Consider the following 26,841-nt stretch of genomic DNA (forward strand, 5'->3'; position numbering starts at 1 on the left):
TCTTTACACAAATGCTTTCCACCGTGTTTATCCCCTTGGGTTCCTGGGTTTCCTCACATACATATAGCTTAACATATGATGCTACTCTACCTGTCTTGTTCTTTAAAATATAAGGCAAAGATATGGAGCCAAGATAGCAGAGTTGCAGAAAGAAATATGCCAGAGATCTTACCCACGACTCCTCATCAGTTCTAGAAAATGCAACAGATTATGAGTGCACAACAGACTATATAAGTGCATTCTCTGGAACTCTGGTCTCTCACTTGTGCTCAGAAAACGAAGTTTAAAAGCAGAAAAAATCAGCCGGGAAATGAAGGTCATCTTTATTGTTCCTAGCCATGTTCTCCAGTACATCAACATTTTTGTTCCTACAGTTGGGAGGGAGGTAATGGGAGAAATTCTCTCCCTTTCCTTTTCTCCCACTTTGGCCTGTAAATTTGAGGTACGAAAGCAGGCCAATTGAACTCTCAGTGAACTATTAGATGGCAGCCCCATTCTCTGAAACTCTTGAAGTTCCTGTGGGAATCACTTGATCAACTCATCCTTACACTTCAGTACTTCAGGAATCTATGATTTCAGATTCATGCTCTCTATATTGGTCTTAAAGAATTATCATGGCTGAAAAGTTTTCACCCTGCAGTAAACCTGGTGATGATCCTCTCAAAATTTAGGTTGTCAGTCTGTACTGAGCCCATTTTAAAAGACAGATAGGACCCGCTAGAGCTTGGACTTCATTCAAAGGCCTCTGAGAACTTAGGGTTACCTCTATACCTCACTCTACTAAATTACCATTATTGTTAGTGTTTGTGAGCGCAAAGATGATTGTTTTTAAGAGGAGGGAAATCTGCTCATTTAGCCCCTTAACCAAACTGTATATGAAAAGGAAGGGACCATGGCATAGAAATCTGTCCCATTTCTCCACCCTCAACCCCAAACACCCAAATGTTTATAAGCAGCACTTTTTTTTGCATTAGCAAAGAAATAAAGATAGACCAGATATATTGTATGGGGGCTGGTTAAACAAATTGTGGCACACAAAAATAATAGAACATTCTTGCACCAAAAGAAATGACATATGAATGGGTAAAAAAAATAAAGAAGGCAGAACCAGGAAAACAACATACACAATAGATATAACAATGTAAATGGGAAGAACAACAGCAAAATCAAAACTGACAGCTATCCATCTAAAAACAAACTAACCTCGGTCACAAATAAGAGATATGAGAATGCACCTTCCTCCCTTTTTCACAGAAGAGGGAACTATGGATGTAGAACATTATGTATGATGTTAGATGACTTGTGGGTTAGTTTGGGAGCTTTTAAATTTTTCTTCTCCTTTTTTCTTTCTTTTAAATCATATTTCCACATTCATCATATGAAAGAAGAAACATACCAAAAGAAAAACAAAACTTTTTTTTTTGGTGAGGCAATTGGGGTTAAGTGACTTGCCCAGGGTCACACAGCTAGTAAGTGTTGTGTCTGGAGTAGGATTTGAACTCAGGTCCTCCTGAATCCAGGGCCAGTGCTCTATCCACTGCGCCACCTAGCTGCCCCAAAAAACACTTTTTAAAAAAGTGAAAATAGTATGCTTTGATCTGCAGTCAGACTCCATCAAGTCTTTCTCTAGATGTGACTAGAATTTTCCATCATGTGTCCTTTGGAATTGTCTTGGATCATTGTATTGCTGAGAAGAGCTAAGTCATTCATAATTGATCATTAAACAGTGTTGCTTTTACTGGGTAAGATGTTCTCCTGGTTTTGTTCACTTCACTTTGCATCAAAATTGTCCCGTTTCAATAGACCAGAGATAAACACCTGTCTCTTGGATTCTCTTTTCACTTCAGAGATGAAGAAACTGAGATGTCAGTTTCACTCATTTATTAAGCACACATTATGTGCCAGGCACTGTTTTAGGCACTGGGAACACGAATATAAAAAATAGTTCTTGCCCTCACAAAGTTTCTAACTACAGGATTATAAAGTGAACTCCCCCAAATCTCACAGAAATTAGTGGCAGATCTACATCTCTGACATGATCCAGAGCTCTTAAAAAAAAACAAAACATTTTTATTTAAAGCTTTGAGTTCCAAATGTTAGCCCTCCTTCCTTCCCTTCCCTCTCCCCTCCCTGAGGTGGTAAGCAATCAGATATAGGTTATGCATGTGCAATTATGTAAAACATTACAATATTAGTCATTTTGTTTAAGAAAACTTGAATAAAAGGGAAAAAAATGAAAGAGCAAAAAATAGCATGCTTCAGTCTCTGTTCAATATAATTTTTTTCTCTGGAGATGGATAGTATACTTCATCATTAGTCCTTTGGGGTTGGCTGGAACTCCTCCTTCTATACTATCCTTAGAGACATTATTTTCTTCTTATTTTTATCTTTTTCATTATTTTCTTCATGTCAGCAATAAAACTCTCCTAAGACAATACTTTAAATCACTTTTCATTGACCATCCATATTTCCCAAAGTAGATTTTACAAACCTCCTGTCTTCCAACATAAAAGAGAGGTTTAGACTGGTTGATCTTTAAGGGTTCCTTCCAGCTCTAATTCTGTGTTCTAAGGTACTTTCTGCTTACCTCTGATCATCTGTTCTAAGATGCCTTCCATTTTTTTTTTTAGTGAGGCAATGAGGGTTAAGTGATTTGCCCAGGGTCACATGGCTAGTGTTAAGTGTCTGAGGTCCGATTTGAACTCAGGTGCTCCTGACTCCAGGGCCAGTGCTCTATCCATTGCACCACCTAGCTGCCCCCATGCCTTCCATTTTTGATAGACTATGTTCTGACATATTTCCTACATTTGACATTCTATATTCTAAGATTTCTTCCAGTTCTGACATTTTATGTTCTGAGGGCCCTTCAGTCTCTCTTTTAAGGTTCTTTCCATTCTAGGTTCTAAGGTCTCTTAGTTCAACCCCCTTCATTCTGTGTTCTAAAATCCCTCCTGGTTCTGCCATTCTATGTTTTAAAGTCCCTTCCAATTTTGGACGTTCTTTTTGTTCTAAAGTCTTTTCTATCTCAGACATTTTACATTCTAAAGTCCTTTCCCCTTCTGATATTTTATGTTCTAATGTCCTTTCAACTTCTGAATTCTAGAATGCTAAATGGCACAGTGGATAGAAGCTTGGACTTGGAGTCAGGAAGACCTGAATTCAAAATTGACCTCAGGTTATTTCTAGCTGTGTAATCCCAAGCACGTCTGTCTCCTTAATCTCTGTTAGCTTCATTTCCTCAATTGTAAAGTGGGGTTAACTATAGCACCTACCTCTTACGGTTGTTGTGAGGATCAAATGAGATACTTTTTGTAAAGTGTCTTCTTCACAAATATTTGTTTCCTTCCATTCCTTTTCCCTTCTTTCCATTTCTAACATTGTATCCCTTCCAAATTTGACATTTTAGGTTCTAAAACCCTTACTGTTTCAGACGTTCTGTGGGCTAAGATTTCTTCCAGTTTTGACATTTTTTTGGTGTGTGTTCTAAGATCCGTTCCACCCCTGACATCCTAAGGTTCTAGGTCCCTTCCAATTTTTGATGTTCTAGAGTTCCTTCCAGACTCTAAGTTCTAAGGTCCCTCCTAACTCCTAGGCAATTCCCAAATTTTATACACTGTGCTTAACGTGGAAGTCTTTCTCTTTATGCCTAGGCATGGGCAAAGCTTTCCTAGGTTTAATTCTCTGCCCAAACTAAACCCGACCCGCCTCCCCTAGGGGTCTACCTCTTCCACTCCCCCAGCCGCCAGCCCTTGTTCCTCCAGTACTCTTCCTCCCCTCCCCCTAACCACGGCCATTCCCAAACCCTGGAACAGACGATCCCAATCCGGGATTACAACTGGGGGGGGGGAACGGGAAGCGGGGGGAGTATCGGGCATGCGCGAGCCGCTCGGCGCATGCCCTGTGAGCCCCCGGCTGGTTCTGGTCTGGAGTCGGAAGCCTGGGAGCCCCTGACCCGGGCGAACGGCAGCGAGTGTGAGTGTGCCCCGGGGCGTGCGGGGAGGGCCCAGGAAAAGGGAGCTGGAGCCGGAGGGCTGGGGGTGGGGGAGGTGGGAGACGCGGCGGGCGGGCCCAGCGAGGCCAGCTCGAGGCTACCTCGGAGGTGGGGGTTGGGGCGGGGGCGGGGGCCGGCGCGAGCCCAGCCCGCCGAGCGGAGCGGAGCCTGTGCCGGCAGCCCGGGCCGGGACCGTGCGGGGCGGGGCAGGGGCGCTTCTGCCTTCCGCCTTTCTCTCCTTGCCCGGGAGGGACGGGCCGAGGGCGGGCGGGCGTAAAGCCGTGTGTATGCGGGAGGACCTGACTCCTGGAGCCGCCGCCTGGTCTTCCTCCCCCTCCTCCTCCTCTTCCAGCTGAGCGGCGGGGAGCCAGGAGCGCCGGCGGCCGCGTGTGCCACGGTGAGAGGCGGGGAGGAGGGCGGCTCGCCGCCCGTCCGCGGTGCCCCCTCCGCCTCCCCCTGCCATCCCCCCCACGCTTCCCCCAGCCCACTCCCCATCCTTTCGGCCCTCCGCCTCTTTCCTCTCCATCCCCTCCCCATCCCCATCCTTATCCTTCCTTTCCCCTAATTCCCTCCACCTCTTTCCTCTTTTCCCCATCTCTCCCCCCCCTTCAATCCCCTCTCCATCTCTCTTCCCCATCCCATTCCCCATCTCTTCTGCCCCCAATCCCCTCTTTCTCTCTCCTCCCCCATATCCTCCACGCCTTCCTTCCCTCCTCCCCCTCTCCCCCACCTCTGGCCCCTCACCCTTCTCCCCTCCATCTCTTTCACCCATCCCTTCTCTCCTCCACTTCTCTCCTTCACACCTCCCTCCCCATTCTTCCCTCCATCTCCCTCTTCTACCCCTTCTCCTTCACCTGTCTCTTTTACCTCGTGTCCGTCCACCTTTCCCCCCATTCCTTCCCTTCCTCTTTCTCCCCTTCTCTCATCCACCTTTCCCACATCTTTCCTAGTCTTGCACTTCTCTCCTTCCCTCTTCTCCCCCTTTCTTCCTCCTCTCTCGACAGCGTTTCCCCTCTCCAATTCATAGAACAGGGTTTCCTCCTCCCCGATTTCCATCCAACCCATCTCCCCTTCTTATCTGGCACCTCTTCCCTTTTCTTTTTTTCCCCCTCCTCCCCTCGTTAATTCATAGAAAAGAGTCCCCCTTCTCTTCTCTCCATTTTCCCTCCTTCTTAGGGCTCCCTTCTTTCCCCCACCCCTTCCCTGGGGAGTGTGGTTCTTGGCAGTGGTTGGGGGGCACGGGTCCGACCTAGTATTCTGTGCATGAATTGGTTGTTTGATGGAGCTGCTTAGGCCTGGGGGATTGGGAGAGGAAGGTGGGGGCTGGACTTTAGCCACTCCTCTACCCACCTTCTCTACGCGCCCCCCCCCCCGCAATCCTTTTCTGGTAGGGAGTTCGGGGTGGGGGCTGGGAAAGCAATAAAAAAGCTTGGAGGGTTGGAGAGTGGAGGGGTCAGGTTGGGTTTTTGGAGGCTGAGGTGATGGTTTTGTGACTGCAACTCAAGGGAACCGGAGAGCCAGTCTGAGAAGCCTTGTGGATTTGAATCCCACAGGATGTGGTAGGACAGGACGGGCCTCTGCTGGAGTTGAATGGTGAGAATGCCTTAGAAACAAAAGGGGAGGAGAGAAGGAAAGGGTCCCTCCATTGGGACGCTTGGGCTGATTGGTCCTGAGATTAAATACATTTAAGAAATAAGTTCAAATTTAGCGTACTGGAAGCTTGGTCAGTTTCTTGGAGGAAAATTGTCACCCCAGGGAGGAGGGAAAAGGGTAGGTTTTGTGGTGGAAAGTAAAAGGAGGACTTCGATTGGTTTTTGAGATTGTCTTGAATCACTCTCGAGGGTCCTCCCTCTGCTATTGCTAATAACCAAATAGGAACAGGAGAGCAAAGTCCTATCACTTCCTCTTGCTCAAACCAGGGTTTTTTTATTCTGTTGTGAGTTTTCCCTGCAACTTTCATAATAAATAATTTTAAGATATTAGAATTCTTTTAAAATAGCGTTGTCTCCCTTCTCCAGTTCGCAATCTAACTGCAAATTTATGTGGAAAAATAGTTTTAAATGTTTCTGTCTTGGTTACATTGGTAACTTTGCTGCACTTTTTCTTCATAAGGAATTATTTTCATGTTTTTTGACCTACCACAAGAGTTCTTAACCTGGGGTCCAAAACTTGTTTTAAAAATATTTCGACAACTATGTTTCAATATAAGTGTCTTCCTTTGTAATCTTATGTGTTTCATTTTATTTTTTGCATTTAGAAAGGGGGCCCATCAGTTTAAGCAGATTACCAAAAGGGGCCATGGCATACACAAAAAACCCATTGAGAATCTCTGATTTGACACGAATTAATTACAGGTTTTTCTAACTATAGACACCAACAAAAGTATATGTTGTGAGCCTTTTCAGCAATATCCTTCTTGCATACTCAGCCTGCAGCTGGCTTTTTGACTGTCTGACCTAGACAATAGTTCTGTAGTTATTATGTGCAGTGGTTGAACTCAGCATAGGAGTTTGGGGATTTGTGTTTGAGATCAACCATCAATAGGAATTCATCTCAGAATACAGACGTTCACAGTATTGCCTAGGAGTTAGGTAAGATAGACTGGACCTTCCCCCCCCCCCAATCTGTTTCTGAATATAACCCTATAAACAGTTTATTTTTAAAGCACTTAGTGTTAATTTCTTTTATAACACCACAAAGTTAGATGTTTTGATAGATCATCCTCCCTTTAAGAATGTAAAAAGTAAAGGAAAAATAAGTGGAAAGTTAAATGAAAATACTTGTTTTTCTAGTTCAATTTTATTGAAGGACATTTTGAGTTTTTATTTTGTACCATTGGATTCATCCAAAAACTTTTACTTAATTGTAAGCCCAGTTAGTAAGTCTATATTATTCAAACACATTACAGTCTTTAGGGAAGTGAAATACATTGAGTAGTGTTTTCACAATTCAGACCTGTGTTTCAAAATGATCTTCATTAGTTGAAATGTTTTATATCTGTGGACATAATTTTGCTCTTTTTGAAAATAAGAGCTTGTGGTTTTGGAGTAAAAGCAACTGAGTAGCATTGTTTTAAGCAGCAAGCGATTGCCTATTTTGAATTTGTGTATTAAATATTGTGTAAGATTCTAAAACAAGAAGATTTATATTCTCTTCTGATAATATTTGCATCTTTCAGGACATATTATCAACTATTATGACACATTTTTTTTTTACAGTAGTAAATGGCATGGTCCAGTCCTCAAAGGGGCTCGCTCACAAGTAGGAGGGCTATACATGAGTGGCAACTGTATAATAAATGTCTAAAGGCATCAAGACCATAGACAAATAGATAATAATAGATGACATAATAGTGCTTTAAGCTGTGTAGGGTGTTTTACATAAATTTCAATTGTGATTACTACATAAATCATTTCAAACAAATAATTTTGTGTAAGGACAGTGGGGAAGAAACCCCTTTCCTGGAGGTAATAGGATTTAAGAGCCCTTGGAGATAAATTATTCCATGTTTTAGTGAGCAATATATTATGAGTTTATATAAGAGTGGGAAAACAGACTGAAAATGGTGATGTTTGTAGAGCCAAAGCAGAAAATATGGGCAAGGAGTCATGTAAGAGATCATTAAAAAGTTTTTTTGATAAGAAAATGACTGAATTTAGTGTATAGAGAGTATATATAGTGTTACATATAGTGGTGTTCTTGGGAATTAAGCTTAACATCTAAAGAAGGATATTTGAACTATTGCAGGTTAACTATGTTGCAAAGAGGTTAGTTGGAAAAATTAACTTAAGTTGTAAGAAAATTGCACTCTGTAGTTTAATTGCTTTTTGAATACTGTGTACTATGTATGTAGTTACATAGATATAGATACCAGTTTCTACCTGTGTCTTGCTGAAATCCTGAAGGGATTTATTTTTTGTTTTGTTTTTGTTTCCCCTCCCCCAAGGTTAAGTGACTTGCCCATGGTCACGAAGCTATTAAGTGTCAAGTGTCTGAGGTCAGATTTTAACTCTGGTCCTCCTGAATCCAGGACTGGTGCTTTATCCACTGTGCCACCTAGCTGCCCCATGATTTATTTTTTAATATAGTGAATAAATAAGGAAGTATCATCATTCCCTCTTTGGCTCCTATTTTTATAACTAGGGGTGTTTGGAGGAGGAAATTCTTGCTTTAACATTGTGGAAGATTGTGGAATTACTTTTGAAGAATACTAAATGCCTGTGTCATCTGAAGATAATGAAGCAATATTTATTAAAAGAGTGACTCAGAAGTGTATTTGCTTAAGATTAAGTGCAAAAGTTGACAGATAAATTTCTGTGGGCATATCATTTTAGAAGGTAATCTCCTTGAGGGTAAGGATTATTTAATTCTTTGTATTTGAATACCCAATAGTGTCTGGGACATAGGCACTTAATAAATGCTTTGACATATTGTAAGTATGCTAATTTACCATTAAAAGTAAACATCTTAAATTTAGAAAAGCGCTAAATTCTATATCTTGTCTCAAACTCCAACATTAAAATCAGTTCCATTTTTAGTTGTATATGTATAGCATTTATTAGTGAACTAACACACTATAAAGGTCTAGCTGATGTTACATTTGGTTACTTTTTAAAAAGTGGTTAATTGATTTTTTTGTTTAGGTTTTTTTTAAATCCACTTTTCATAGTTTATGCCTTTATCAAAAGACTCTAAAATAGTAATAAAAATTTTAAGAAGTGTATGTATTCTCTGAGGGCTGTAAATAATGTAAAAGTATTTGCTTCATAAATTGGTGAGAGTTGAATGACATATGAATGCATAAGAAGCAAGAAAAATCTTTGAATGCTAAACTCATCTTGTAGGTTTTAATTCCAATTCCTTATCAGGGTTGTACGGTTTTAGAATCCAACTGAAAAGTGCTGATGGACAGATCTTGAGGCAATTATATTCTTTTTGAAATTTAAATTAATATGTAAGAACTGCTGAATTCCTGTTAATGTTTGGATGCACCTGTAGCTGACTAATCTCAACAAGTGATATTTGAAAGATGTTTTTTTTTGTACCAGCATGATTATTAAGGTCCATTATTGCTTCCTCTCTTTTTGGACCAGCATTTAGCATTTTCCTCACTTAACTTCTTTTTTATCAAAAGACATGGTCAAGGGGAGATTAATTTGACTTCCCAGTAACTGTCATGTGGAGGAACTGAGCAATATAGGTAACCTTGCAGATACTGTTGTCAGTTTGTGATGACATTGTTAACCAAATCCCACAGAAAAGTTTCATTCTCTAAGGTTGTATAATCTAAGGTCATATTTTCACAGTTAGCTTGAGATGGTGAAGTGAATGCTTGATATGCTCTGCCAATCGTTAGGGGTGTGCACAAATCATTTCACCTCTCTCAACTTCAGTTTCCATCATCTGTGAAGGTGGGGGTTAATCACTTACATTTAATAATTGCTTTTCATTACAAAACACTGCTCAACAACTCGGAGATACGTGGTGTCAGTATTATCCTTGTTTTTACAGTTGACATGGAGTCTTACAAAAGTAAAATGATAATACACATTCAAACAGCTAGTTATAACCACGCTCAAAAAACTAGCAAGTGTCATTTGGGATTCAATTCAGGTATTTATTAAGCACTTATTAGCAAGGCCAATAATAAGTGCTGGGGTCACAAGGCCAAAAACTAAAGTGTTCTTTGCCTCTCAAATCCAAGTTTAGCATTCTTTCTGTTACATCACTATCTAGTTTATAGGGTGGTTGTAAACTGTAAAATACTCTATAAATGTAACCTGCAAGGGTTCTCTTTGTCATTATTGTTTAATCACATTTTTTACTGTGATTTTTAAAAATATGAATTTCTCATTAAGTATTAACTTAAATATCACACATGAATGTTTCAATATACAAACAACAGAGAACTATGAAACTGAAATTTTGTTATGTACAGTTTAAAAAAAACACTATAATAAGTATCACATGGTAATAACAAAACTATTCCCCTTGTCTTGTGTTCCTTTTTGAACTTTGTTTCCTTCTGTGTATTTTAAAGAATGTTTCATTCATTCTCTTTTTTTAAAAATCACTGTCACTACTTACTGATTCCCATCCCTCCCCATTGTGCTTGATTTTTCACAATCATACATTGATGTACATAGTTCAGTGAATGTATATGATGTACATAGTTCAATGAATAGTTTAGCATCATATTAATGCTTATTTTTGCCTTAGAAAGAAATCTTTTCAAAATCACATGGGATTTTGATAGACAAGGGCATGACTTAGGTGTTTGTTTGTTTTTGTAATTTTGAGCTCTTCCTACCTGCATTGCATCAAGAAAAATTAGTGTGACCATTGCCTTTTTACAGTTATTATACTTATTAGTCTTTCCTAATGGGTCTTTTAGAAATTTGGCTCACTAAAATTTATTGAAACATTGAAAGCTCAGAAAAAGCAGCAGAGTTTCTCCCCTACATCCCTCCTTATGAAAAATTGAATCAGAGTCTCTAACTGAAGTCTCCCCCCATCCTTTCTTTGGCCCACCCCCCCCTAAACCAAGTAACACACTTTGGGTAGTCAGAAGGATTTTTATATTATGCCCTAAAGCCATTCAAAAGAACAACCATCTTTGTGGTGCTGCTATGTTAGTTGCAAAATAATGCCAGCTCACATTTGACATTGCTTGAAAAAATTTTCCTGCAATGATATTCAAATAGGGCTTGTTTTAAAGTAATAGGCTAAAATATCTTCACTAGGATAAGTGATTTTTTTTAATCGAAGAAAATACAATCATGCTTAGTACAGTGATGCTTTAATAAGGCTTTATTGATTGACATGTTTAAGTTACAGACAATCCAACTTCTTGAGGTAGCATCTTTGAATGTTTAAAAATAAATGCAGGGTAATATTTGCTAAAATCATTCATAAAGGTGATGGTATAGGTGAGTTCTTATTGATAGAGAAATTGGATAGAAGCTCAAAAGTCTAAAATTGTGTTTTGAACTTGAATTCATGATTCTTCCCATATTTCTCAGAATTCTAGGCTGTGGGAAAATGAGTTGAGTGGGGAATTACAGATTTGAACTAATGCCTGACTAAGCATCCTGAGTGAATTTTTCAACAAGAAAAGACAGTCTTTTGAAACACTGGCTTGAATTTTAAACGAGCAGTTTGAACTTGAAATTGTTTGCAGCTAAATTTGTGGTTTTCAGCAGACAGAGGTAAAGAGTTTGTTCCTAAAACCATTCCTGTTATCTAGTGGCTTAAATCTTATAGTCATTTATTTTAGGTATTGAAAAATGAGCTAAATTTGTAAGCTAAAGTCAGGTAAATAGCTTAGTCTACCAGGTTAGCTAATGAGGCAGCACTTTGTATTGATTGTCTTCATAGCTTTGCATTGCTAGCTCAAGCCAGTGAAATGTACTTTTCCTTTTGACTGGTTTTCCAGAAGCAGAAACTTAAGTGGTGAGAGATTGATTCCATGCTTAGCCAATTTCTAAGGGTTGTTTTGGCTGTGCCTTATGGCTCATTTGCAGAGATAGGTGCATATGTTTGCAGGGTTTGGACATCCCAGGGGAGCAAGGGAAAGTGAGATTCCTATGTTAACTTGGAGAGAATGAATTCTTATTTGTCACAGACTATAGAATACTAATTAATGGGTGATCTAAAAACCTTTACATCTGGAATGTTTCCTATAGAGTCTTGGGAATGTGGTACTTAATAATTTGAACTAATCCCATTTCTGGACCATGAGCCCATAGGAGAGCAGGGTTGATTTCTTGTTGTCTCTTATCCCTGTTTGGGGAAAAGTCTTAGATTTGACACAAAATGGTTTGTATTCAAACAATATTTGAAATTTGACTCCTACTTCTTTTAAGAAGTCTAGTTCTTCTTGGAATCCTGATGACTAAACTGTCTCTCCTCTCCCAATCTCAGTGTTACCGGGGATTGATTTGAAATCTGACAACTTTTAAAAAGGTGTTTATTGAGCATCTATTTATGTGGTTGCTTTGTGGAAAGATTGTGCAGCTTCTGTTCCATGTGACTATAAGGTCATAGGGTTTACAGGTTGACTGATGACTATATACTGTTACTATAATTCAGTGTAATTGGGAGTATATATCCTGCAATATAAATAACTTTAGGATGCACATGGCTATGAGATGGGATGGTATAGTGTATTGGAGTTAGTAGCTCTGGTTTTTAATCCCAAATTTGCTACTTACTTCTACTGTAATGATGTTAGACAAATCACTTATCTGGGCCCGTGTTTTTATTCAATTCAAATTCCTTCATTGTCTACTGTTTGCAAGACTCTGGGGATAAAAAGACTTAAAGAAAAGAAAAGAATCCCTGCCCTCAATTTTACATTATACTGGAGACAGACTAGATGATCCCTAAGGTTTTATTCATCTCTAACACTCTGTGATCTTATGATTCATGTAAGAATATTGCAGACTCAGGAAATGTGTGTTGAAAAACTGAAAAAGAGCCTTGTCCACTGTAAAGTATTTTGAATTTTGAACCTGTGTATTCCACAGTCAGTAAGGTATTTATTAATTGTTCTATGTACCAGGCACTATGCTAAGTGCTGAGGATCCAAAAAAAAAAAAAAAAAGGCAAAAACCAAACCCTGTCTCAAGGAAGTCCCAGTCTAATGGGGGAAATAGTATATAAAAAATGGATGCATAAATAGTATCTATACTGTATAATTTGGGGATAGTCTCAGAGGGAAGCTACTAAGATTAAGGAGACCTGAGAAAGTTTTTCTGCAGAAGGTGGGACATTAGCTGAGATTTAGAGGAAGATGGAAGGAAGGAGGCAAAGGTAGGGCCAGTGAAAATGCCTGAGCCAGGATATGGAATGTTGTATGAAAGAAACAGCAAGGAGGCTGGTGTTAACAAATTGCAGAATGTGTGGAGGGGAGTAAATTGTAAGATGACTGGAAAGATAGAAAGGAGTCAGGTTATAAAGGATTTTAAAAGCTAAACATGATTTTGCTTGTTCCTGGAAGTAATAGGGAGCCGCTGGAGTTATTGAATAGGGGTGTGATATTTTAGATCTGCACTTTAGGAAAATCAATTTGACAGCTTAGTGGAGGATGACTGGAATGGGGAGAGATGTGAGGGAGGGAGACCAACCAGAAGACTATTGCAGTAGTTCAGATATCAGGCGATGAGGGCCTGCACCAGGATGGCAGCACTGCCAGAGGACAGAAGGGGAGCTCTGAAGGTAGAAACTGAGGAATCAAAGGAAAAAAACCTCCAGAACAGGTTTTTTGATCTGGAGGTTAATGATCTTTTTGGGAAGAAAAGCTAAAGTAAATAAAAATGTATTTTTGTGACTGTGATTTTATCGATGGTGGTACTTCTCTATCAATTCTGATTGCAAACATTTTACAAAGTAAAATGAATTGCCTTGGCCAGCCTGTCAAGCTTATAGTCAAAGTCATGTCACAGATGATAAAGTCACAGGGACATATTTAGATGTAGATAAGTGAGCAATAATTGGTGGCAATAATATAAAATTTAGAAACTATTTTAATTGGAATATAAAGGCTACTTGGTGACATCTGTTAGACTATAGAAGTAGTTCTCAAACTTTTTCCTTTGAAGTTAGTAAAAGAAATAGAATTATTTTACCATACCCCTTTACCTTTCCCAGCCACCTAAGTCTATTAAAAAGTAAGTTTTATTGGTGTCTTTTGTTTTTACATTGAAGTCATTTCTGGATAACTGGATTATCCTTCCATCCCTGCATCAGACTTCCCTGTTTAAAAAAACAACAGTTAATCATAACCAGTTAATAGAATTATCTAGTTGTCTTACAGTATACACCAGTGCTGTTAAACTCCAATAGAAATCTGCAGCTGTATATTGGCTTAGAAATCCACAAATTAACATTATCTACATTGTAATTTTATTTGTTTTGTTAAACATTTCCCAGTTACATTTTAATCTGGTTCAGCCTGAGAGTTTGATACCTCTAGTGTACACAGGATTCTGTACCTATGGTCATTAATTTCTTTACTAAAAGGGGTGGGGAAGTGCATTTCCCCATTTTGTCTCTGGGACTAATTAATTAATAAGCAGTTGTAAATTACCTGCTCTGTGTCAGGTGCCATGCATAAAGACTTTAACAATCCCCTCTCTCAAGGAACTTATATTTTAATGGTCAAGATTAATCATTATGGGCTTTGTTTTAGCATCTATTATTATTTTTACATTATTGTAGTCATTCTGTATTTTCTCCTGGTTTTGCTTCAGTCTCCATTGGTTTATATAATCCTTCCATGTTCTTTGATTCTTCATATTCATTGTTGACATGAATACTTTGGTGCATGTATGTGGGTGTGCCTTGTGTGGGTGTGCATATACATATGTGTGTGTGTGTGTATGGAAATTTCCTGTCACTTTCTCTGTGTATGTATATATATGTATGTGTGTGTATATACATATATAAATAAAATCACATGTATCTGTGTACAAGAGAGAGCAAGAGCCAGACAGAGAAACTGTCTCTCTTTGACCTCTGGACTGTATTCCCATTTTTGGTTCAAAGTTTTTGAACAGTTAACTGACTTTTCTCAAAATTCCAAATTCTAACTGCACATTTCTAAGAGGGAAAAAAAAAGGTTGCAGAATGAGATTGAGAAATGTTCTTGGAACAGTTTACACCTGCTCAGATTTGGGAAAATGGCATTAGAGTTCTTCGAATGCATTCTTAGCTGTTTTACACTGATCATTCCCCAGCCTCAAATACTCTTCCACCAAAAAAAAAAAAATTGGAAAGGTGGTCTGTAGTACATCTTTGGGCATGCTTATTGGTAGGCCAGATGAATATTTACCCCAAATACCAAGACGAGTAAGCATTCAGGCTTTCTTAGGAGTCCCCTTTGTCTTCTTTTCATGGTGGTACTACCATTCTTCTTGCACATTATCATAGCAGTAGCACATTCAGAGGCTAAATATGGCTATACCTCTAGAAAGAGGCAAAAAGCCTGTGCTCATCACAGAAGTATTAGCTGCTCTGCCATGCTAGGATTCTTCTGCAGTTGGGAAACACAGAGATAGAATACTGTTCAAAAGGATGAAAACTCAGTTGCTATACTGCATGTAATTATGATTGAGTTGAATAATATGTTCCAAAATAAACTAGGTGTTTTGAAGTTAGTGATTTTAAGAGTATGGTCCAAGAGGTGTCAGTGACTATATAAAGAAATGAATAAAATACTCTTCGGTGGGAAAGTTGGTAAATTTAGCCATGTTAGTGAAAGAAAGATCTGAAAATTTCAGGAAGTTGAAAATTGTTACCATTTCATCTCTTATTTATTCTTGCACAAATGAAAATAAAATTACAATTTCTTCTTTTTGTTTTTGTTTTTGGTTTTTTTGGTTTTTGGGGGGTGAGGCAATTGGGGTTAAGTGACTTGCCCAGGGTCACACAGCTAGTAAGTTTCAAGTGTCTGAGATAGGATTTGAACTCAAGTCTTCTTGAATCCAGGGCCGGTGCTTTATCCACTGTGCCACCTAGCTGCCCCATAAAATTACAATTTGAAAGGAATGTAGATGAATATACATATAAATAAATAGATCTTTCCCTAAATACATAGAAAAGAGGGTGTTTTAATGAGGGGATGAGGGTGAAGCCTTAAGCATTCTTAAGTGGCTTTCTATTCTAGACCACACTTTCCTAAGATTCTGAAAAATGGTCTGAAATGAGAAAGGGTAAAAGTACTATCCCTTCTGGAAACAAAAATTACAGAAGTAAATTAAAGTGATATTATAGTCCAAAAAGTGACTCAGAAACATTCAGTGATCACATATAATTTGTTTTCTAAATTGTTTTTGGTTTTATTTTTAAAACCTGGGGGGGGGGCAGCTAGGTGGACCTGCCCTGGATTCAGGAGGACCTGAGTTCAAATCTAGCCTCAGACACTTGACACTTACTAGCTGTGTCACTTAACCCTCATTGCCCTGCAAGAAAAAAACAAAAAAACCCTGGGGTCCATGAACAACCTTTTAAAAAGATTATAACTGTATTTTAAGATAATTAGGTTTCTTTGTAATTGTATTTATTTTATCTTATGCATTTGAAAATTGTGTCCTGAGAAGGGGTAAATAGGCTTCACTAGATTGCCACAGGGTTCCATGACAAAATGGTTAAGAAAACTCATTCTGGAATCTAGATGAATTTCCTTTTGCTTTCCATCAACAGACTGGAATCCTGTTTTATAAGAATAAGAAGAATGTTATGTGGTAATACTTGTTGATTTTTTTTTCTTGTTGCTTAATATTTTATTGTCATAATGGTAACGACTCAGTAAAGATATATGCAGTTTCTTCTGCATTGGGGGTTTAAATGTGTACATAAATGGGAGCTTTGGGTTTCCTGATGTATTGGGGACTAAATTAATAGTGTAAATACTTGAAGGATGGATCGTAAGTCAATTTACAAAGGTGCTGATTTATTTTAAAATGGGTTAATGAGAATAAGGGAATATGAAGGCCCACAGTAGTGATAAGTGACTTTTATAGGGTTAATCAATGGGTCAGTGATGATGCTGTGAATCCAAGATTCCTGAAAACTATCCTTTATCCTATATCCTAGATAGTGTTCCCTCACATTCTCAGAACTCTCAGCAGGCAGTTTCTGTTGAGTCTGCACATGAGTCAGAATAAAATGTATTTTGCTTTGCTGTACTATATTGATTTTTGCAATCCTGATAGCAATAAAAATCTTTCTGTCAGTGCAGTTAGCTTTTATGATCATGAAGAAATGTAAACTCGGGATATTTGCCTGAATAAAACAAATTTTTAAGCCAAATGAAAAGAAATATGCTGATTTTACAGAGATGTTATATATGTTATGAAATATAGGAAAACATGTAAAGTGTTTTGAAAATCTTATTTAAATAATGCTGTGGTTGTCTTAACTAAAAAAAACCCTTTTTGGTACCTAGCTGCTTAAACATAAGTGTTAATTGTAAAATCTACAATAGATATTAAGGAATGATTTGGCTATTTGCTTTAGAGGCATGGATTCTTAAAATATACTACTTAAAATATACCACTGTTTGGTTTTTGCTCTTCTCTAAACATGCAAAAAGCCAGTAACTACCTCAATTGTCAGTTCCTTTTAGCTCACCTGACAAGACAGGGGTCCATGCTGTGACTGCAGCTGCTATCTATCCAGTGGCATTTGTTAATTAAGCTGTTTAACATTGTTTTGCTTTCTCAAGTCTTGGCTCCTTTAAAAAGAAACAAAATCATAGGTTTGTGGCTTCTTAAAAATTGCTTATTTTGGTTGTCCAGTTCTCTGAATAATTTTATAAAACATTTCTTGCTTTGAAAAACGTAAAATGTAATTAAATTTGTTTATCATAAGCATTTTTGTGACTTATTAATTGAAGATGTCTAGGCCATTTAGTAAGTAGTGTGTAATAAATGGTGAGTTCAAAAGCAGCTCTCCTATACTCCTATATGTTAGTTTAGGCCTTCACCAGATCACATTTAAATTAATATCTCACATACTAATATTTACAAAATTTTTCCTAAATTCCTCAGAACCTTCAGTATTTCTGCAGTCTGTGCTTTAGTCATTTATACCACATTCCTACTTAGATGTCTCACTAGTAGCCCCTTCACATTTCCCTTTTACTTTTGATGAGAGTATTAACCGTACAGACTCAGAAAATTTGCTTTTCATTTCCAGTCTGTTAACAAATCCTACTTGTTATTTTTCTATGATCTTTACCTTAATTTTCATTTCCACAAATATTTTATCACTTACATTTGAGTTAATAACTCACACATGATATTCCAGGTTTTATAAAGCACTTATCTTACAAATTAGGTAGTGCAAATATTATTAGAATTATTATTCCCCTTTTATAGATGAAGGAACTAGAGTCACATAGCCAGGAAATGTCCCAGCTGGGAATTGAACTTAGGTCTTTTGAGTCCAATATTTGTTATTTTATGCTAAAGCTGCCCCTTGAATAAATGAAACAATATCTTCCCTTATCTCAGAACCTCTCTTTTCCAATTCATGCTATAAGCAGCTGTTGAAAGGAGGATTATCCCTTAGGTTCACCACAGGGCAGCTGGGTGGTATGGTGGATAGTGTGCTGGGACTGGAATTAGAAAGATATCTTCCTGAGTTCAAGTCTGGCCTCAGACACTTACTAGCTGTGTGACCCTAGGCAACCCACTTAACCCTGTTTGCCTTTTTCCTCATCTGTAAAATGAGCTGGAGAAGGACATGGCAAACCACTGAAATGACTGAACAACAACAAAATTGGTGCCAGTAACTTTCTGTCAGATATAGGCAGAAAGAAGGGAAAAGGAAAGAGATTATGTGAAGAAGACAGGAAATGTGTGTTGTGGAATACAACAAACTAGACTTAGAATCAGAATACTTGGGTTCAGGTCCTAGCTCTAGACCATGTATCAGCTCTGTGACTTTGGACAAGATGATAAGAACTAGAACTAGGTTCACAGTAAGAAAGGAAGCCGGCCATTTAGTGCAATCCTTTATTTATAGATGAGGAAACTGAGGCCCAGGGAGGTTGAATGACTTATAGTTACATAAGATAGTAAGGTTCAGTGATAGGACTTCTACCCAGGTTCTCCTAACTACTGAGCCAATGCTTTTTCCACTGACCTTAAACTCCATTATATCGTAAACTAATTTGTTCAGCTCTATTCAATGGGTATCTACTTTCTTTCTAGTTTCTTACTGCTACAAAAAGTATTGCCATAAATATTTTGTTATGTATGGAATCTTTCCCTCTGTCTGTGGCTGCTTTGGCTGTTCTTACCCAGTGGTGGTATCTTTTGAGTCAGTATTCAGTTTAACCACTTTTCTTGCATAGTTCCAAATTGTTTTCCAGAACAATTGGACCACTTCACAATAGATCTTCTCATAGTTCCTCTAGCTTTGATTATTTAGACTCTTTAAAACACAGTTCCCCATGCATGTATTAAGATCATACAAGAGTTATTGATAAATCCAGCCACAAAATTAACTCCATCAGGTGACCTTCTGATGATTAACATGGAGCGAGGTGTAAAACAAGGAGATTTATAATTGCCTGTGTAAGGTCTAAGTAGAATTCTCTATCCTGGAGATGTCTGCTGTATGCTCCTGTTGGATACATGGTTGTATCCAAGCCCAGAATTTAGGTCTTCTAAGTCTGATATTTGTTCTTTTATAACAAAGTTGCCTCTTGAATAAATGAAATAGTATCTTCCCTTATCTCAGAGCCTCTCCTTCAATTTATCTTGTATGAAGCTGCTGAAAAGAGGATTATTGGGGCAGCTAGATGTCGCAGTGGATAAAGCACAGGCCCTGGATTCAGGAGTACCTGAGTTCAAATCCGGCCTCAGACACTTAACACTTACTAGCTGTGTGACCCTGGGCAAGTCACTTAACCCCAATTGCCCCCCCCCCCAAAAAAACACCAGAAAAGAGGATTATCTCTTAAATTCATTGCAGTGGCTAAGCTTACCACAGGGTTTCCTTGGTAAGAACTATGATTACCCAAAAGGGAGCACCATAAGAGTTCAATATAGGACAAACGAAATGGATGAAAAATGCTTATTCAGACTGACATACACATAGATAGTTCCCTGAGCTTGTGTATCAGTATTCTACAAATGGATAATAAGTAGGACTCAAGTGAATAGGAGAAAGGCTGCATTACATATGAGAGACTGCACAGTACTTCAACAATAGCAAGCTTTTTTATGTTTCAAAGTTTTGTCTGTCTAACAGATATTCTCCTTGTGAAGCTCTCTTTGTCTTAGGACACCATACTTTAGTTAATACCTATTTCGTGTCAGGCCCTGTGCTTGGCACTGAGGTTACATAAGAACACAAATAAAAAAGAAACAATCCCCATTCAAAGGGAGTTTATTCCTAATTGGAGAGATAACCTGCAAATAACTGCACAAACTAGATAAGATACAGAATGAATTGGAGATATTTAGCTGAGGGAAGGCACTCTAAGCTAAAAGAGAAGCTTGTAGGAAGTGAGATTGTAGGTAAGACTCAAAGGAAGCTAGGAAACTGAAGGGAGAGCCTTCCACTCACAGGGACAACAGTCAGTGAAGATGCACAGAATCCAGAAATTGAGTGTCTTCAAGATATTAGAAGACTGGAAAGATAGAAAGGGATAGGTATGTGAAGGATTTTAAAAGCCAGAGGATTTTATACTTGAATTTGAAGGTAATAGGAGCCACTTGAATTTATTGAGTAGGGTTTTGACATGTGGCTTAGGAAGAACAGTTGAGTGGAGGATGAAGTGGAGTGGGGAAAGACATAAAGCAGGGAAAACCACCAGAAGGCTATTATGATATAGGCTAGAAATGAGTTAATGAGGGTCTAAATCAGGGTAGTTTGACAAGATTCGGCAGCAGATTGGATATGGGGGGTGAGGAGTTGAGGACGATAGCAGGGTTTAGAGCCTGTGTGACTTGGAAGGATGGTGGTGCTCTTGACAGTAATGGGGAAGTTAGGATGAGGGGAGAGTTTGGAAGAAAAGATGAGTTCAATTTTTGTTATGCTGAGTTTAAGGATATATAGGAGACATCCAGTTCTAGGTATCCAGTAGCAGTTGGAAATGAAAGGCTGGAATGGTGCTTAGGAGAGATGTTAGGCTAGATCTGAGAATCATCAACATACAGATCACCATTGAATCTATGGAAACTGATGAGATCACCAAGTAAAATGGTATAGAGGGAGAAGAGGTCCTAGCACAGAACCTGGGCAGAGGATGAGGGAAGGGGGGGACAGACACATTCTTAGGGACCGTGACCTAGATGAAGATCTAGCAAAGGAGACCAAGAAGGAGTGGTTAGATAAGTAGGAGAACAAGCAGGAAAGTAGTGTCACAAAAATTTATCAAGGAGAAGAGGATGACTATCAGTCTTAAGCTTTTATTAAGAGCCTGTGTTAAGCACTGGAGAAACAAAAGGAGGCAAAAAACAGTGCCTGCTCTCAAGGAGCTCACTAGTAGTGGTTGTGATTGACAGTGTCAGGCTGCAAGGGTCAAGAAGGAATGAAAACTGAGAAAAGGTCATTCAGTTTGACAATTAGAACTTTGATAACTTTAACAGAGAACAGTTTCAGGTGAATGATGAGGTCAGAAACCAAACTGCAGAGTGTTAAGACAGTGAGGAAAGGAAGTGGAGGCAGCCTTCTCAAGAAGTCTAGTTACACAACTCCATTTTTATTTAGATACAGGATAATAGCTGGTAGGGATGGACAGATCAAGTGAGGGTTCTTAGAGAATGGGTGAGATGGAGATGTTTTTGTAGGTAGTAAGGAAACAGCCAGTAAATAGATTGGTGACAGAGTAGAGATGATAGAAGCATGTATATTTTATCTTAGAGGCTATAGGAAGCCACTGGAGTTGAGTAAGGGAGTCACATGTTAAAGAAAATTACTTTGGCAGTGGTATATAGAATGAACTGGAATGGTAGATACTTGAAGCAGGAAGACAAATGAGGAAGCCTTTGAGAGATTTGGAAACCAGTTAGGAGACCTTTAAAATAATCTAGGTGAGAAATGATGAGGGCTTGAACCAAGGTGGTAGCTTTGTGAGTGAAAAGGAGATGGATGCAAGAGATACTGTGAAGGTAGAAAGCAGGCAAGATTTAGACAGCTGATTGGATATGTGAGGTGAGAGAGAATGAGGAATCTGGGATTCATGAATTTGAGACCCTGGAAGTTTGGTGCTATTACCTTTGGCATCTAAAGATTCAAATAGGCTAGAACAAAGCTTCTTAAACTGTGTGAGTAACTGAATGTGGGGGTCAAAAAAAATTGACAACAGTAAAAGGTTATGTATACCTATTTTATATATGTTTGTTTATTCCTGGGGTCATGTAAAATTTCTCATGGGAAAAGGGTTTGTGAGTGGAAAAAGTTTAAGAAGCTCTGGGCTAGAACATATTTGCAATGATGCAAGAAGAAATGATCACCATTGAAGTAAATTGTAAATTGTAGAATAAAATGTTTGGTATAGGTGTATGGGATTTAAAAAAATCATTCTCTGGCTAATTATGCAGTGATAAATAGTAGGTATGTCCCTAAATTTTTCCCTACTTCCTGCTTGTTGGCTATTTCAGTAGAAAAAGCATTTAAAAGTCCTGCCGGTGCCCACCTCACTTTTGTTGCTCATGAGTAACTCTTAGTATATGAAAAGGAAAAGTATCTTGTAAGTACTAGTTTTAGTTTAAAAAAAAAGGAAGACGTTAAGACTTGAAAAAAAGGGTGTTTTCATTTTGTTTTGGTTTTGTTTTTGTGTTGAATGTGCTTTCTCTCTAACTTATTAGGAGGATAGGGGAAAAGGGTTAGTAAAATAATTAGCAAAATATCATTTTTTCCTTTTTTTTTCTGTTTAGTTTTATAAGCTGGTTCTTCCCTTTCCTTTTCCTCCCGTTTCCTTAAGCCAGGTGTTACACCTCTGGTTTAAAGAGTTCACTTAGAATGGACTCACCTTATCTGCAGAATGAAGTTGATTTCTCCCTGTAGCTGCTTCTGGTAGCATAAGAAGAGAATGTTTGGTAAGTCCCAAGTGCCTGCCTCTGCTTGGACTGTGCTTTGCCTATGTGGATAATTCCATGCTTCACAACTTTTTGGAGTTAGTATTGCCAGCTGCAGTAACTCAAACTCATAAAAAGGCACCAAACATTGATAATTCTCTAACTTGGTAGTGTAACTCTGGTTGGATAAATCTCTGCCCCAGCAAACATTTTGCATCCAGATATACCCCTGCTGCCCCAGGCGTTCTCCTTTTCATTCTCTTCTGATTTTGAAATTCACCTTGACTCTAGACTTTCCCAGAATTTTTCAGACTTTTTAAGATTGTAGACCTCTTATGTTTTCCATGACTTAAAATCCCCATATATCTGCTCTAATGTTTTGGTGGATAAAGCTTTCAGATAATGAATCAGGCACAAATTAAATGACCATTATGGTGATGTTTTTCTTCAAAGAATATTTGTTCTTTCTGTAACCCTGGGGTTCTGTAGAACACAAATTGAAAATTGCAGACCTCTTCTATTTCCCTGCCTCCTCGTATAAACTAGCCTGGATTGTAGACTAATTATACCTTGTTTAGACCTGAACCTGAGTAAGAACTGGGAATTCTTCCATCAATATGGAACTATACCAGCTTTGTGTTTGAATAGTTTTAGAGGTTTTCTTGGGGTCACTGAGAGAAATGACTTGCCCATAGTCTTACAGCCTGTGTGTGTCAGAATAGTTCTATTATTGTTGTTAATTTTAATTTTAAAATTTTTTGGTTTTTTATTGGTGCCTTTTGTTTTTACATCACATTTATTTCTGAATAGCCTTCCTCTTGTTTAATCATTACAGTTGTGTCCAACTCTTTGTGACCCCATTTGGGGTTTTCTTGGCAAAGATACTGGAGTAGTTTTGCCATTTTCTTCTCCAGCTCATTTTATATATGGGGAAACCTAGGCAAACAAGGTTAAATGACTTGCCCAGGGTCACATAGCTAGTAAGTGTCTGAGATCAGATTTGAACTCAGATCTTCTTGACAGGCCTGGTGCTCTATCTACTATGCCACCTAGCTGCCTTCCCTTCCCCAGAACCATTTTAACAAAGAATAAAAAAGAAAGAGAATAAAACCCATGTATGTAGCAAAGCTAACCAATAATTCTACTTGATCTGGAAGTACAGTATATAAAATATTCTCTGTGTGTTTCTTAGCATTTTAAATGACAAGAGGGAGATGCATTTTCTCAGCTCTTTTCTGAGGTCAAGTGTGGTCATAATTACAGTTTCCTACAAATACTGATGATTTTTGTGGGTTTATTTTGTATCCTGCTACTTTATTGAAGCTAATAGTTATCTCAGTTTCTTTGCTGCTTCCTTGACGTTTTCTAAGTAAATTACCATGTCATCTGTACATAAAGATAATTTTGTCTCCTTTCTTTTGTGGTATTTATGCCTTTTCTTGTCTTATTGCTATCTCCAATATTTTTAGACCTGTCAAATAGTAGCGAGGAACTGGGTATATTTTTGCTTTATTAGTGTTTTTAGTGGGAATTCTTCTCTTGTTTTCTTGTTGCGAATAATACTAGCTTTTGGTTTTAGATAGATACTTTTTAATCATACTAAGAATAGCCCTTTTTGCTTATGATTTTTAGAGTTTTTAGCATAAGTGAATAATTTGTCAAACAATTTTTCTTTTATATTGATAATATAATGTGTTTTTAAATTTTTAATATGATAATTGCAATAATTGTTTTCCTAATGTTTGTATTTATATAAATGTAAGTTGGCAAATAATTTTTTGATATATTCCTATAGTCTTTTTTTCTTGGATTAAAAAAATTTTTTTTTTGCATTGGTAGTCATTAGTATTATATTGTTCTATAATTCTCTTTTTTTGCTTTATCTTTCCCTGGTTTAGGTATTAGGGCTCTTATTTGTCTCATAAAAGGAGTTTTGGTTATTCTCAGTTATTTAGAATGTGGTTGTTTTTTTGTTTTTTTTTTTGGTGAGGCAATTGGGGTTAAGTGACTTGCCCAGGGTCACACAGCTAGTAAGTGTCAAGTGTCTGAGGCCAGATTTGAACTCAGGTACTCCTGACTCCAGGGCTGGTGCTCTATCCACTGAACTACCTAGCTGCCCTTAGAATGGTTTTCGAAGCTTAGGTTTTAATTACTCTTTGAACTTTGAAAAAAAATGCCAAACAGCCACTAAGATTTTAATTTTTTGGTTACAGTATTTTTAAAGAATTAGAGAAAGTAATTGTCCAGACTCATTGATTAACAAAATTAAATTAATGCTAATAGCAGTATTTAAACAGTGTCCTAAGGTTTGCAAAACACTTTACAAATATCTTATTTGACCCTACCACCCTTGGAGGTAGGTGCTACCTCCATTTTACAGATGGAGAAACAGGTTAAAAGAAAGGCTAAGTGACTTAAAGTGTCACTGCTCTCATTATGCTTTGAATGTATAAATATAGAAGATAGTCATTTTCTGTTATATAAAACCCTTCATCTGTTTGGCAGTGATTAATTAATCAACTCTTAGACTTCTTGCGATAGGCTAAATTAATAGGTCCTTTGGAGACATAATGAATTTAGGGCTGAACTTGGAGTCAGGAAAACCTTTGTTCAAATCCTACCTTTTACACTTAATAACTGGGTAACGTGAACAAGCCAATGATATTATAGTTACTCAGAATAAATTAACATATTTTGATAACAGGTATTAATTTTTAAAGTATTTTCAACATTTAATGACTTTTAGAATTATAGAATAACTTCATACTCATCGATTGGCAAAGACCATAAAAAGGGAAAATGGCAATTGTGGTAGGGTTTGTGGGAAAATAGGCACACCCATGCAACTGTTAGTGGAGTTCTGAATTAGTCCAGCCATTCTAGAAAGCAGTTTGACTAAACTCTACATACCCCCTAACCCAGTGATGCTACTCCTAGGCCTATACCCCAAAGAGACAAAGGATGAGAAAAAACCCAACAGTATGTACAAAAAAGGTTTCTAGCAGCTCTATTTGTAGCAGCAAAGAGCTAGAAACTAAGGAGCTGTCTGTCTTTTGGGGAATGGTTGAAAAATTGTGGTATAACAATGTAATGGAATATTATTGCTAGGTAAGAAATGATGAAATAGACAGTTTCAGAGAAACCTGGGAAGACCTGAGTGAAGTGATTAGAACCTGAGAACAATTTTATATAATGATAATTACGTTTTTTTGGGGGGAAAACCAACTTTGAAAGATTAAATAACTGTTTAGTAACCAGTTATAATTCCAAATGACTGATGATGAACCATGTTACCCACCTCTTGACGGATAAGTGATGGGCTCCACATGCAAAATAAGCTATACACTCACATGTATACATATATACATATTCAGACACAGCCAGCATAAGAGTTTGTTTTGCTTGACTATGCATATGTTACAAGACTTTTTTTTTCTTATGGAAAAGAGAAGGTGGTTGAGGGGATAGAGACAGGGTAGTTTCCCACTTTCCCCTAAAGGAAGAGAAATATTTTATCAAAGCATCATTTTTTAAAAATGCATAGAAGAAAACAGAAGGAATGAACCCGACAGCTTTGAAAGAAACTGTTTGAAATTATATACTTAAAAAGAAAAGCATACTTTACATAAGAGTTCTGCAGTTTCTTGTACCATCTTTTTCTCTTCTATCATATTAAAATTCTGCTTTTATTTGATGTTTATTAAGTTCAGAATTAAAAAAATAACATAGACTCACAGTGTAATAGAAAGAATACTACATTGTGCTTTGCCCCCTATTTGGGCACTGCTCCTGATGAATATTAGTTCCTTATCTCTAAAACTTGACTGGATGATTGCCCTAAAATTATGAATCACAGAATTGGACAATATATTCTAAAAGGTATGGAATAATATTCTCTGATCTGCTACATTTCTTTGAGAGGGAATCATAGGACCTTATTATTCTGACTCACTTAGTATCTGTGTGACCTTAGACAAGTAACTTAAGTTCTTTGATCTTTACTTTTCTCATCTTTAAAATGGGAGGGTTGTACCAAATTGACCTGTAAGGTCCCTGTCAACTTTGGATCTAGCTAGGATCCTATGAGCTATGAATGAAACCTTCAAGTTTCTATATCAAAGCCTTAAAAAAACCCACTGTTACACAATTTGGATAGAGTCTGGCTTAAAGGATAGGAATAATTTGGTACTTAACTAGAGAGAAAAAAAGTTGTGTGGTGGGAGATTAGTATCAGTCTGATTTTATTCGGAATAAATGATCTGAGAATTAGATTGCACATTGACATTTCTAAGTTTATATATGGAAGGAAAC

The 26,841-nt window shown here is 37.8% G+C and overlaps 1 protein-coding gene across 4 annotated transcripts in view; it reads left to right on the plus strand.

Moving 5' to 3' along the window:
- The first annotated feature begins 3,900 nt into the window (after positions 1–3,900).
- The window catches only part of PTK2 (protein tyrosine kinase 2), a 428,530-nt gene continuing 405,589 nt past the window's right edge, over positions 3,901–26,841 (plus strand). For all 4 annotated transcript variants that reach the window (XM_043978984.1, XM_043978985.1, XM_043979000.1 and 1 more), the window contains exon 1: positions 3,901–3,972. The gene's annotated coding sequence lies outside the window, so the exon portion shown is untranslated. The remainder of the gene's footprint in view (positions 3,973–26,841) is intronic.

The sequence above is a fragment of the Dromiciops gliroides genome, chromosome 1 (genome assembly GCF_019393635.1).
Source record: "Dromiciops gliroides isolate mDroGli1 chromosome 1, mDroGli1.pri, whole genome shotgun sequence".
Classification (NCBI taxonomy): domain Eukaryota; kingdom Metazoa; phylum Chordata; class Mammalia; order Microbiotheria; family Microbiotheriidae; genus Dromiciops; species Dromiciops gliroides.